The 15,265-nt window shown below is 38.3% G+C and overlaps 1 non-coding gene across 1 annotated transcript; it reads right to left on the bottom strand.

The window, feature by feature from the left end:
* Window positions 1-3,825: 3,825 nt before the first annotated feature.
* LOC112768419 (small nucleolar RNA R71) lies at window positions 3,826-3,932 on the bottom strand. The gene has a single exon (XR_003185851.1). It is a non-coding gene; the product is annotated as a small nucleolar RNA R71 (small nucleolar RNA).
* Between the last annotated feature and the right edge of the window lie 11,333 nt (window positions 3,933-15,265).

The following is a 15,265-nucleotide window of genomic DNA, read 5'->3' as shown; positions in this document are numbered from 1 at the left end:
CAATTTTTGGACCCTTTTCGGCCCAAATCCAAGCCCAGAAACACAGAATAGAGGTTGAAGAATAGGGGAATCAAATAATCCATGAATCATTCTTTCAATATAGACAATTTTTAGGTTTTAGATGTAGTTTCTAGAGAGAGAGGCTCTCTCCTCTCTCTTAGATTTTAGGATTAGGATTCTTCGTTTTCTCAATTCCAGGTTGATTGTTTCTTTAATTTAATTTCTCTCCTACTTTAAATTATTCTATTACTTTAGTTTGTTTATTTTCCCAAATTGGTTTATGGATTCCTATGTTTAATTTGATTTTCTATTTAATACAATTCGAGGTATTTCAGATTTATGGTTGCTTCCTTCTATTTATGATATAACTAATTTGGATTTTTCCCCTTTTGGCTTTGGTTGAGTAATTGGTGACACTTGAGTTGTCAAACTCAGCTGTTGCTTGAAAATTGAAAATCGCTGATTGATTTGGATCCCTCTAAAGCTAGTCTTTCTACAGGAGTTTACTAGGACTTGAGGAATCAAATTGATTAGTCCATTTGACTTTCCTTTATTTAGTACGGGTTAACTAAGTGGGAGTAATAACAGCTATCATCACACTAGATAAGGATAACTAGGATGGGATTTCCAGTTCTCATACCTTGCCAAGAGTTTTTCTAGTTATTAATTTACTTTCCCGCCAATTTATTTTCTTGTTCCCTAATTCAAAAATCCAAAAATATACCTTTTTCCATAACCAATAATAAATCATACTACCTGATGCCAGGGCATTTTGGCCAGTTTCACTGACCTTTTCTTTACTGTTTTAGGGTAGTTTCATGCATTTTCTTAGAAAATAAGCAAATTTTGGGTAGATGTTCACTTACATCTTGATTCAAGCAAATATTGTGAACTTTACATGATTTCATGAGAATTATGCATGAATTGAATGACAAATTGGATAATGCATGATCTCATGATTTGGAATAGAGCTTTGATGCACTTTAATTGCTTGATTTTAGGACAAAGGAAGCAAGGAAAAACCACGTTAGTAGCCACGTTAGTCTAATTAACGTGACCACTAACGTGGAATGGGAGCTAGCTTGCAACGTTAATGAGAAAAGTGATCGCCAATAACGCCTTCGAAAGCCATTATAGCCCACGTTAGTTGCCACGTTAATTACATTAACGTGGAAGCTAACGTGGAGGAGAAGTGAAGCTCTAATGTTAGTGGTAAAAGTGAATACCACTAACGTTGGAAAAAGGGGCACACTTGGCCACGTTAAGAGTCACGTTAATTACATTAACGTGAACTCTAACGTAGAAGGAACAAGGATTTGCCAACGTTAGTGACACTCACCTTTGTCACTAACGTTGGATTAAGCCACTATTGCCCACGTTAGTTGCCACGTTAATTAAATTAACGTGGAAGCTAACGTGAAAGAAGAATTGATGGGCCAACGTTAGTGAAACTCACCTTTGTCACTAACGTTGGAGATGGCAATCACCACGACGTTAGGGGCGTTTAGAGCGTTAGTGACAAAGGTAAGTGTCACTAACGCTCTCGAAGCTTAGGCATGCCCACGTTAAGGGTCACGTTAGTTATACTAACGTGAACTCTAACGTGGGGAAAAAGGGGCATTAAGCAGCGTTATTAGAAAAGGTGAATGCCAATAACGTTTGCGAAGGACCAAGAGGCAACGTTAGTGGTCACGTTAGTGCCACTAACGTTAAAGTTAACGTGGATCATTTTTGGCTTGGAACGTTAGTGAAAAAGGTGATCGTCACTAACGTTCTCGAACCCACATTTTCACTTAATGTTAACACCACTAACGTCCTAACTAATGCCCATGCCTAACTCACACTTTTTCTGAAAGCAAAGCTGAGCCCACTGAAGACTGCAACTGCTTCAACTAAAGATCCAAAGGCCCATATCCAAGACATAAGAGCCAACTAGAAGATCAGAAGAGTAGTATATATAGGAGTAGTTTTGAACTAGTAAGAAGCCTTTTGGCATTTTGGAGAACTACACTTTGTATATTTTACTTTCTCTGCAACTTCTAGTTTTAGTTTTCCATAATGTACTTTCCATCTATGCTTTCCATTCCCAGAGCTATGAACAACTAAACCCCCTTCATTGGGTTAGGGAGCTCTGTTGTAATTTGATGGATCAATAATAGTTTTCATTATTCTTCTTCTTTCTTTTCTCTTGATTTTACTAGAAAGCTTTCAATCTTCATCCAATTGGGTAGTTGTTTTGGAAAAGAAGCTATTCATACTTGGATCTCTTTGGAACCTTGGAAGAGGAATGAAGAGATCATGCTAGAAATACTTTCTCATGTTGGACCAAATTGGGGTTTGGATGGATATTGTGACATATAATCCTACCAATATTTTAATTTGGGAATACATGTGGTATAATCAGTGACCATACTTCATCTCTTCTCATGAGCAATTAGACCAAGGAATTGGCTATTGATCAAGATTTGAGAGATTGAATTACCAAGGAATTGGAATTTAATCACTTAAGATTGCCAAGGAGATCAATGAATGCATTGATTGAGGAAGAGATGAGAATGAACTTGATCCGGAGAATACAACATCTCCTGAGCCCAATGAATCTCCCATTTCTGATCTTACCCATTCTCTTTACTTTCTGCCATTTATTTTTATGCTCATTTCCCCAAATCCCCATTTAAGATTCTGCAATTTACTTTCCACCATTTACATTTTGTTCTTTGTTTCCAACATTTACACTTTCTGTTATTTACTTTCCTGCCATTTATATTTCTGCAAATCTTAACTCAATTTCTGCGTAGCTCAACTAGAACATTCCTCTAATTAAAGTTGCTTGACCAATCAATCCCTGTGGGATTCGACCTCACTCTATTGTGAGTTTTTACTTGACAACAAATCGGTATACTTGCCGAGGGAAATTTGTTGAGAGACAAGTTTCGGTGCATCAAGTTTATGGCGCTGTTGCCAGGGATTGATTTTGTATCAACAATGATTAAATTGGTGGATAACTAGATTGAGCATTTTTCTTTTGTTTGATTTAATTTCATTTGAGTGATTTACTTTCAATTTTAGTTATTTTCTTCCCTTTACCCTTACCAGTTTGTGGTGTTCTCTTATTGGTTACAATTCAATTCACTAACCCACTAACTGTTTGATATATTGCATTACTCACACTAACAGCATTTCTGACAAGAATACTTCCTACATTTGTCTCCTTCTTGCTTGTGCCTTGTTGGTTGTATGACAAGTAGAAGAAGCGGGGCTTCAACTTCCTTTGATTCTGAACCTGAGAGGACCTTCCTTAGATTAAGGAGGGAAGCAAGAGGAAAGAGAGTCGTTGGTGCTAAGGAAGAGGAGGAGTATTTTGAACCAGACATGGATGAGAATATAGAGAACCATCATGAAGATGAGGCTCACAACGATGGCAGAGAAGGTCCAGTACATCATGCTGGACAAGAGAGAAGAGTTTTAGGCTCTTATATAAACCCAAACCCAGGAAACTGTGGAAGTAGCATCCAAAAACCAACCATATATGCCAATAATTTTGAACTAAAGCCACAGCTCATCACCCTTGTTCAGAACAACTGTTCATTTGGAGGAAGTGTCCAAGAAGACCCCAATCAACATCTAACCACCTTCCTGAGGATATGTGACACTGTGAAGTCTAATGGTGTTCATCCTGACACTTATAGATTGCTTTTGTTCCCCTTTTCACTCAAGGACAAAGCATCTAAATGGCTGGAATCTTTCCCGAAGGAGAGTTTAACAACCTGGGAAGATGTGGTGAATAAATTCTTGGCGAGATTTTACCCTCCTCAGAGAATTAACAGGTTGAGAGCTGAGGTACAAACCTTCAGGCTACAAGATGGTGAAACTCTCTATGAAGCATGGGAGAGGTTTAAGGACTTGACAACAAGGTGCCCGCCAGATATGTTCAATGAATGGGTGCAATTACACATTTTCTATGAAGGTCTTTCTTATGAATCAAAGAAGGCAGTGGACCACTCATCCAGGGGATCTTTGAACAAGAAGAAGACCATTGAAGAAGCCATAAATGTCATCGAGACTATAGCTGAGAATGTTTACTTCTATGCTTCTGAAAGAGGCAACACTAGAGGATTGATGGAGCTAAACAATATGGATGCACTGCTGGCTCAAAACAAGATGATCACCAAGCAATTGGCTGACCTTACCAAGAAGATGGAAAGGAACCAAGTAGCAGCAATCACTACCTCATCAGCAGCTCAAGAAGGAGTGAATGCAGAGGCAGAGGTTGATCAGGAACAAGCCAACTACATTGGAAACTCACCTAGGCAGACCCATGATCCATACTCCAAAACTTATAATCCTGGTTAGAGGAACCACCCAAACTTTGGGTGAGGAAATCAACAAGTTCAAGGCCAAGATCAGAGACATCACAACCCCAACAACAATGCAGCTCACCAACATTCCACACAGAGATCATATCAGCATCCACCTAACAACACCTCTCAACATCCATATCAAAACCAAAATGGCCCTTCTCATCCCTCCAATCTCAGCTCACCATCATCCGAAGATAGACTCTCAAGGATCAAAACTCTACTTAAACGTATATGCAAAGAAGTTCAAGACAGTAAAATATTCTGAGAGGAAGTGCGGTCCAATATGCAGAATCAAGATGCTGCCATCAAGAAACTTGAGACACAAATTGGCTACCTATTCAAGCAAGTTCTCAGCCATAACCTGTGCAGCAACACTGATTCAAACCCAAGGGAGGAATGTCAGGCCATCACCCTCAGAAGTGGGAAGGAATTGAAGGAAACTCCCAAGAAACCACAAGAGAAGAACTCAAATGAAGGGGAAGAGGAATAAGATGAAGTCCAAGTTTCCACTCCCAGTTCACAGCAAAAAGGAGAAATGCTGAAGCCAGACGTCCAAAAAGCTCCATACCCTCAGCAATTGAAAAAGAAGGGGGATGACAACCAATTCTTAAGATTTTTGGAAATCTTCAAGAAACTACAAATTAACATACCCTTTGCTGAAGTAATAGAGAAAATGCCGCTCTATGCCAAGTTCTTAAAGGAATTAATGACCAAGAAGAGAAGCTGGAAGAGCAATAAGACTGTGATACTAACCGAAGAATGTAGTGCCATCATTCAACACAAACTACCCCAGAAATTGAAGGATCCTGGGAGCTTCTAGATTCCTTGCATTATAGGGGAAATCACAGTGGAAAAGGCCCTATGTGATTTAGGAGCCAACATAAATCTGATGTCAGTAGCTATGATGAGAAAAATGAGGATTGAGGAGGCCGAGCCAACAAAAATGGCCCTACAACTGGCAGACTGATCATTCAAGTTTCCTCATGGCATATTAGAAGACTTGCTGGTGAAGGTAGGAGATTTTATCTTCCCAGCAGACTTTGTAGTGTTGGACATGAAGGAGGGAGCCAAGGCCTCCATCATCCTGGGAAGACCATTCTTGGCCACTACTGGAGCTATCATTGATGTCCTAAAAGGTGAACTTACCCTAAGATTACACAATGAGAAGATGACATTCAATGTGTTCAAGGCCATGAGCTACCCACAACAACCATTAGGAGAATGTATGAGGTTGGATTCACTGGAAGATACCGTACAAGAGATTTTTGAAGAAGAAAAACTTGAAGGGTTAACAGAAGATGAATCAGCATCTAGCAAAGAGGCTGCGACAGCGGAGATTCATGTTCAAGGTGCACCAGAGGAGGAGAATGAAAGAAAAGAAGCACCCAAACTTGAACTCAAAGCACTGCCGCCCACTCTTAAATATGCATATTTAGGAGAGAATGAAAGTTACCCAGTGATCATAAACTCAGCCCTCAGCCAAGATCAAGAGGATGAACTACTCCATGTATTGTAAAAGTATAAGGATGCCATTGGATGGACCCTCGCTAACTTGAAGGGAATCAGTTCGGCTATATGCATGCATAAGATACTGCTGGAAGATGATGCCAAACCATCCATCCAGCCCCAAAGGAGGCTAAATCCAGTCATGAAAGAAGTGGTACAGAAGGAAGTCATGAAGCTGTGGCAAGGAGGGGTGATCTACCCAATTTCGGATAGCCCATGGGTCAGCCCCGTCCAAGTGGTCCCCAAGAAAGGAGGAATCACTGTAGTACCTAATGAGAGGAACGAACTCATCCCTACAAGAATGGTCACAGAATGGAGGATGTGCATTGACTACAGAAAACTCAATGAAGCTACAAGAAAAGATCACTTCCCACTTCCCTTCATGGATCAAATGCTGGAAAGACTTACAGGACACGCATATTATTATTTTCTAGATGGTTACTCAGGATATAATTAAATAGTGGTTGATCCGAGAGACCAGGAGAAAACGTCATTTACTTGCCCATATGGAGTGATTGCATACAGGCATCGTTGTCAAACTCTCGAGTTAACTCGTAAACTTGTACGAGTTTACGAGTTTAGATATGGAAACGAGTTGACTCGAACATAGACTCTATCCTGAGTAAACTTGGCTACACTCGGCTGGACTCAGTCAAACTCGGACAAACTCGTGAGTTTAGGACCGAGTTAGCGAGTTTGTGTTTTTCTTCATTTTTGCTAAAAAAAATGTCATTTTGAAACCAAAAAAAAACTTTTTTTATTAGGGTTACGATAACACTCCCAAAGAATGAAAGAAAACTCACTCACAACTCACTCATCTCCAAGCATTTTGGCCAGTTTCACTGACCTTTTCTTTACTGTTTTAGGGTAGTTTCATGCATTTTCTTAGTAAATAAGCAAGTTTTGGGTAGATATTCACTTACATCTTGATTCAAGCAAACATTGTGAACTTTACATGATTTCATGAGAATTATGCATGAATTCAATGACAAATTGGATAATGCATGATCTCATGAATTGGAATAGAGCTTTGATGCACTTTAATTGCTTGATTTCAGGACAAAGGAAGCAAGGAAGAACCACATTAGTAGCCACGTTAGTCTAATTAACGTGACCACTAACGTGGAATGGGAGCTAGCTTGCAATGTTAATGAGAAAAGTGATCGCCAATAACGCCTTCGAAAGCCATTATAGCCCACGTTAGTTGCCACGTTAATTACATTAACGTGGAAGCTAATGTGGAGGAGAAGTGAAGCTCCAACGTTAGTGGTAAAAGTGAATACCACTAATGTTGGAAAAAGGGATACACTTGGCCACATTAAGAGTCACGTTAATTACATTAACGTGAACTCTAACACGGAAGGAACAAGGAATTGCCAACGTTAGTGACACTCACCTTTGTCACTAACGTTGGATTAAGCCACTATTTCCCACGTTTGTTGCCATGTTAATTACATTAACGTGGAAGCTAACGTGGAAAAAGATTTGATGGGCCAACGTTAGTGATACTCACATTTGTCACTAATGTTGGAGATGACAATCACCACCACGTTAGGGGAGTTTGGAGTGTTAGTGACAAAGGTAAGTGTCACTAACGCTCTCGAAGTTTAGGCATGCCCACGTTAAGGGTCACGTTAGTTATACTAACGTGAACTCTAACGTGGGGAAAAGGGGCATTAAGCAACGTTATTGGAAAAGGTGAATGCCAATAACATTTGCGAAGGACCAAGAGGCAACGTTAGTGGTCATGTTAATGCCACTAACGTTTTTAGTTAACGTGGATTATTTTTGGCTTGGAACGTTAGTGAAAAAGGTGATCGTCACAAATGTTCTCGAACCCACATTTTCACTTAACGTTAACACCACTAACGTCCTAACTAACGCCCATGCCTAACTCACACTTTTTCTGCAAGCAAAGCTGAGCCCACTGAAGACTGCAACTGCTTCAACTAAAGATCCAAAGGCTCATATCCAAGACTTGAAGAGCCAACTAGAAGATCAGAAGAGTAGTATATATAGGAGTAGTTTTGAACTAGTAAGAAGCCTTTTGGCATTTTGGAGAACTACACTTTCTATATTTTACTTTCTCTGCAACTTCTAGTTTTAGTTTTCCATAATGTACTTTCCATCTTTGCTTTCCATTCCCAGAGCTATGAACAACTAAACCCCCTTCATTGGGTTAGGGAGCTCTGTTGTAATTTGATGGATCAATAATAGTTTTCATTATTCTTCTTCTTTCTTTTCTCTTGATTTTACTAGAAAGCTTTCAATCTTCATCCAATTGGGTAGTTGTCTTGGAAAATAAGCTATTCATACTTGGATCTCTTCGAAACCTTGGAAGAGGAATGAAGAGATCATGCTAGAAATGCTTTCTCATGTTGGACCAAATTGGGGTTTGGATGGATATAGTGACATATAATCCTACCAACACATTGATTTGGGAATATATGTGGTATAATCAGTGACCATACTTCATCTCTTCTCATGAGCAATTAGACAAAGGAATTGGCTATTGATCAAGATTTGAGAGATTGAATTACCAAGGAATTGGAATTCAATCACTTAAGATTGCCAAGGAGATCAATGAATGCATTGATTGAGGAAGAGATGAGAATGACCTTGATCCGGAGAATACAACATCTCCTGAGCGTAATAAATCCCCCATTTCTGATCTTACCCATTCTCTTTACTTTCTGCCATTTATTTTTATGCTCATTTCCCCAAATTCCCATTTAAGATTCTGCAATTTACTTTCCGCCATTTACATTTTGTTCTTTGTTTCCAGCATTTACACTTTCTGTTATTTACTTTCCCGCCATTTATATTTCTGCAAATCTCAACTCAATTTCTGCGTAGCTCAACTAGAACATTGCTCTAATTAAAGTTGCTTGACCAATCAATCCCTGTGGGATTCGACCTCACTCTATTGTGAGTTTTTACTTGACGATAAATCGGTATACTTGCCGAGTGAAATTTGTTGAGAGACAAGTTTCCGTGCATCACTACCCTGCAATTCCTTGAGAGACGACCCGAGGTTTCGATACTTTGGTTATAAATTTTATTGGGTTTGCTTAAGTGACAACCAAAACTTTTTGTACAAGAGGATTCTCTGTTGGTTTAGAAACTAAACTTGCAACGTGACTTTATTTATGAAAATTCTTTACCTTCAAAAACCATCTCGTCAAAAATGGCGCCGTTGCCGGAGAATTGCAATTGTATACCTTATTATTGGCTATTGTAAATATTTTTTCTTTTGCTTGTTTATTTGTTTTTAATTTTTATTAGCTACTATGAATTCTCACCCCTCTGGCTTTAAGTTTAGTTCCAATGTTGTTGTAAGGAATGGAAGCTATAACAGGAACATGCATCAAGGTCAAAACAATCAAAGATGGAAGGAGCCACGAGGACCTGATCAACCCTTTCGGTAACAACACCTTCCAAGATACCATGGACAACGACCATTCTACAATGCATGCCAAGATAATAGTTATAGTGGACCATTTCGTGACAAACCACCTCTACCAAATTACTACGGTCAAGAGCAATTCCGAGGTGCGTACCAAGATGTTACATATGGTGGACCCTCTTGTAGTTACCAACAAGCCCCATCAAATGCCAATGAACCACCTCCTCAACATAGCTTCGAACCACCATACTCATAAGCCACCTACAACCATTCACCTCTATATGACCCTAACCTTTATCCACCCCAATTCCAATCTAATTACTCCCAAGAACCGCCACTACCATATGCCCCATGTCCATATCCATCGACCCAAGAATCACAGCCTTGCCTCAAGGAAATAGTAGATCAATTTCATGCAACCCTTCATCAACTGGAGCAAGCAATAAATCAATTAGCTTCCTGACGTTCGGGCACTCAAGGAACTCCCATGTGCAGAATCTAATGAAGAACGTAGCATGAAGGAGACACTAGAAGCTTCGGTTGACAGTACGGAGCATGACTTTGTACCAGAACAAGTAGAGGAAGCTGAAATTATCAAGGAAAAAGAATTAGTTAAAGACTTAGGAGATGCTGAACCTCCATGGGAATCAAGAGTTGTAGAGAATTCCGCCCAAAAATTTGCAATTAATGCTAAGGAGGATAGTACACAACCCCCAAGGCATGTATCCTATAAAGAACTAGACGAAACGAATCAAGAAGCAAGTTTCCTTGGTAATGATGATTATGAATCAAGCTCTCCTAGTGATGAACTTGCATCCGTAATTGAATGAATTCTTTGAGATTGAAGAATCTGCCCCAAGTGAATATGAAGATGATATAGAGGTAGATTTTTCTCAACCCCCAACCTGTAACGACCAAATTTTCAATATGTCTAGATCATACCGGAAACTGAGTGCTACCAATTTGTCTTCCTAATTATTATCTATTATTTATCATATGAGCCTGATTCGTTGTTAAACGCGTAGTTAATTTGCGTGGTGTATTTTTTTTTTGAAAATGTTTGGATTAATAGACAGAATCATTTATAATCAATTCACAAGTAATAACAGATAAAATAGTTATAAACAACCACACATAAATACATCACAAGTAGTTGACAACATTCGGTGATTCAGCCTTTATTAGAGTATAGACCTTTAGTTAGAACACCCCTAGATATAGCTAGATAATATCTATATATATGTATATACATACAACATCCCAAGTCCTGACCTGTTCAAGAGGTCTCTAAGCTGGCACCTAGGCTAGCCTAGACTCTATACTCACCTAGTCCCTCTAAACTTCTAAAGCGAGGGAAATTACGTTCTAAGTCTTCACAACTCAAGTCAGGTGGAATGTCATCAAAAGATAGAACATCATCTGCTATTCCTCTGCACGGTCAGACTTTTCCACAGGACGTCTCTCTGGTACCTCATGAAGTAGCCACACAATAGGAGTCTCGTACACGGGATTTAGGTTAAAGTGCGTATACGAACGGGGTGCAGACGTTGGCTGATCTCACAGCATATACATATAAACAGAGAACGATATTCACCCTAGACTCAGAAGACTATCTAGAGCAGAATCCTCTTCTTGCGAACGGTCATCAGCAAACTGTGGTAAGGTACTCTTACTTCCATCTGAAGGGGAAGGGAGAGAGAAGGGGTAAGAACTGGGGAGTTCTTAGTAGGGCCGGGGTTATTAGTTACGTTCATTTATTTGGGGTCGATTAGTAGACGAATAACATAATATAGCAAAGCAGTAAATAGAAGATAAAGATAGAAAGAAAAAGTAGAGACAACAAAAAGCAGAACACAAACAAAAGAATACAAGAAAATAAAACACAGAAATAGCATACAAGCAGACAAACATAAAGAAGTAGACCACACATAGAAAGGAATGCAACAGAGAATAATGCACAGACAAGAATGATGCATGTCTAGCCCTAGCGCAGGACATGAGCTCCTGTGTCGGTTGGCTGCCCGCAATCCCGACATTTATCCGGTCACGAGTAATCCCGATTTCCCGGATACGATTTTTCGTTCCTAAATAAATGCGCATATAATAATAGCCGCTCATTTGAGACAGCCTCTGCTTACTACAGGAAAATATATATATACTCTGCTCGGCTCTGGGAAAGCGGAAAATGGCTGTAGGTAACTTCGTGCCCCTACAGAGGCTCTGGGTTGCATTAAGCAACTAATATATATTGAATATAGCTCTGGGTTGCATCAAGCAACTAATATATATATAAATATAGCTCTGGGTTGCATCAAGCAACTAATATATATATAAATATAGCTCTGGGTTACATCAAGCAACTAATACATATATAAATATAGCGCTGGGTTGTATCAAGCAACTAATATATATATAAATATAGCTCTGGGTTGAATCAAGCAACTAATACATATATAAATATAGCTCCGGGTTGCATCAAGCAACTAATATATATATAAATATAGCTCTGGGTTGCATCAAGTAACTAATATATATAAATATCTCTTTATTATATTACTCTTCTCTTTATATCTCTTTACTCTGTTCTGGTTTCTCTTTTCTCTGTATCTCTTTACTCTGTTTTAATTACTCTGTTCTCTGTATCTCTTTTCTCTTCTCTGGTTACTCTTTTCATCTGTATCTATATTACTCTTTTTCTCTTTATCTCTTTACTTTACTATGGTTACTCTGTTTTTTGTATTTCTCTACTCTGCCCTGATTTCTCTGCTTAACGTATGTATTTAAAGTTTATGTAAATTTCGGTATGAATAGTTCGCCTGTCCCAAGTATAGGTTCATTAAGTCTATACTGAAACAGTTTAACTTTTCATATAATACCTAACCCTAGTCGCAACTCAGGTACTAACTAAGTTGCCCTAGTTCGTTCACTAGTCTCTGTCTGTTTTTCTGTCATTAAAATTTTATAGACTTTTTCTTTGGTTTTTATCTTTTCTTTAACTTTTTATCTTTTCTTTATTTTTGCCTCACTATCATGTTATTACCACTCCCTAAGTGTTTTATGAAGGTAATTATGAGATTCTGCACTTAAAGTTGTCTTTCTAAAGCTTTTACAGAAAACTGCTTTTTCCGCATTATTTTATTATTTTTATTAAAATATTATTTTTAATTAAATATTATTATTTAATATTTTATTATTATTTATTATTTTATTATTAAATTTTCGAAAATTAACTTTACTTTAACCTTTAACCTTTAAAATTCACTTTTTACCACCTGTAACTTTTAATATTTCTACTTTTACCACCCTAACTTTTAGAAATTACAAAATAACCCCCCAAACACCAAAATATTTACTTCCTTGCCCTTTTATGGATCAAAAAGGTGTTCTTCATTGTTCTTCACCACACTCAAAGTGTTCTTTGTGTTCTTCGTAAATTCTTCAGATTCTTTCTTTGTTTTTACCCGTTTTTCAGTCTTTTCAGCAACCGATTTTTACCATAATTCAAAATAAATTTCCAGCCACTAAAACCCCATCTTTTCTACATGATTTTAACACAAATTGAACCTCAATTTAAGCTCTAGGGTTTAGTTTTCCAGCAGCCACAAGAACACACATTCATAGCTTGAATTTCATCAAATTTCATCAAATTTTCTCCAAAATTTCAACAAGAATTACTCATACAAACAATCAATTTCAAGCACAGCCAAACCATATCATAATCACACAACTCAAACACAATTAATAAAGATTAAATTCGTCAATCCCTACCTGGTTTTGCTGCTCCTAATTCGGTTAAACTTTCAGGTGGTCCTTAAGCACTTTTTCCTCCTAAATCACATCAAGAACAACTTTAAATCCAAAAACTCTCAACTGACCAAATCTCACTCAGTATGTTAGGAAGAGATATCTCACCTTAGACATGCTGGAAATTCACGTTTCTTGGCCCTCAAGTCAAGTTAAGCATGATTCCTAAGGAAGAACATCAAGAAAACACATGTTTTGCATGGTTTTCCTTGAAAACCGAATTGAAATGGGAGGGAGACAGCCATCTCACCTTATTTCCATCCTTGATAAGTGACATGGTTATGTAGAGGAAGAAGAGAGGATCATTTTGGTGAGATCGGAGTTTTGATTTGAGTTTTAGTTCAGAAGAAATCATGCTTTGAAGATTAAGTGTTCATGAAAGTTTCTCTCTTTTCTCTCTTGTTATTTTCGGCCAAAATGATGAAATGAGACAGACTTGGAGGTCTTGGGGGTGTAAGGTGAGTTGTGATTGGTTGGCTTGGAGGTGAATTACAATAATATTAAAATATCTCTAGTGTACAACTACTAAAACTAGGTGTACCAGAACACTCGTAAAAACATCTCTAAAAAATTATTTTCTGAGCTACTAGCATAAATGACACTAGTAAAATATTTATTATGAGAATAGAACATGTATAATGAGGCCTTAGTATAATGATAATATTATACTGTTATCTCTCTCTTCTCATGAATCGAGTCCGGTTCGTCAAACAGAGACTATTTACGAAAATCAGAATCAAAATTGCCAACCGATACGGTTCAAAAACTAGGTTCTTCGCGATTGCATTATCGAGCTTGCCTCAAAGGACGTTCTAGCTTAAGGATGACATAATGATAATGAGGATTGAGATGCTTGATGATATAGCAGAGGTGTTCCCTTTACTGATCTTCCAGAGAAATCCGTACTTTCAGAAAAGATCTCATGTACTCGAAAATCAGGGTTGTTACATTCTACCCTTCTAAAAGAAAATTTTGCCCTCAAAATTTCAGTTACCTAGGAATAAATGCGGGTAATCAGCTTTCATCTTATCTTCCAGTTCCCAAGTGTGCTCTTCCTCTCCTCTTGGTTGCCATGCTACTTTGACTAAGCGAACAGTCTTGCCTTTTAACTACTTATCACTTCTTTATACGATCTGAACCGGTGAAGCTTGATATGTCATATCATTTCGTAACTGTACTGTCTCTGGTTGTAAAATGTGACTCTTGTCGGGAATATATTTCTTAAGTTGCGAGACATGAAGAACATCATGAAGGTTTGATAAATAAGGAGGAAGGACTATTTGATAAGCTACTAGACCGACTCTCTTATGTATTTGGAAAAGGTTCTATGTATCGTGGGTTAAGCTTTTTAGTCTTAAGGGCTCTACCTATTCCAGTAATCGAAGTTACTTCTAGAAAGACACGATTTCCGTCACTAAACTCTAAGGGTCTACGTCTATTATCGGCATAGCTCTTTTGACGGCTTTGTGCTGTCTGGATCTTCCGACGAATCTCCTTTATCTTCTCAGTAGTTTCTTACACTAAGTTTGGACCTAAGACACTAGCTTCTCCATCATCATTCCAACACAATGGTGTCCGACATCTTCTTCCATAGAGAGCTTCATATGGTGTCATCCCGATACTTTATTGGAAACTGTTGTTGTAGACGAATTTGACCAAAAGCAAATACTTATCCCAGCTGCTTTGGTTGTTTATCCTACATGATCGTAACATGTCTTCTAACGTCTGGATTGTCTGCTCTGTTTGTTCGTCTATCTGAGGATGGTATGCTATACTCATGTGCAATTCTGTTTCCAATGCTTATTGAAAAGCTCCCCAAAATCTAGTAGTAAACCTCGAAACTCGATCTGAGACAATTTATGAAGGTATCCCATATAGTCGTACGATTTCTCGAATATATATATTTGTTCCAGCCTTTCTAAAGTATAGTCAACTCGAATCGGAAAGAAGCATGCCGATTTTGGCAACCTGTCCATAATCACCCAAATGGCATTACGTCCTGTTGAGGTTCTTGGCAATCTCGTGATAAAATCCATAGTGATCTGCTCCCATTTCCATTGTGGTATTTCTAAGGGTTGCAGGGTTCCTGATAGCTTCTGATGTTCCACCTTCATCTTCTGGCAGGTTAAACATTTTGAGACATAATCAGCTACTTCTTTCTTTAAGCCCGACCACCAGAACATTTGTT

The sequence above is a fragment of the Arachis hypogaea genome, chromosome 17 (assembly GCF_003086295.3).
Source record: "Arachis hypogaea cultivar Tifrunner chromosome 17, arahy.Tifrunner.gnm2.J5K5, whole genome shotgun sequence".
NCBI classification, from domain to species: domain Eukaryota; kingdom Viridiplantae; phylum Streptophyta; class Magnoliopsida; order Fabales; family Fabaceae; genus Arachis; species Arachis hypogaea.
This window is presented reverse-complemented; position numbering and strand designations above follow the sequence as displayed.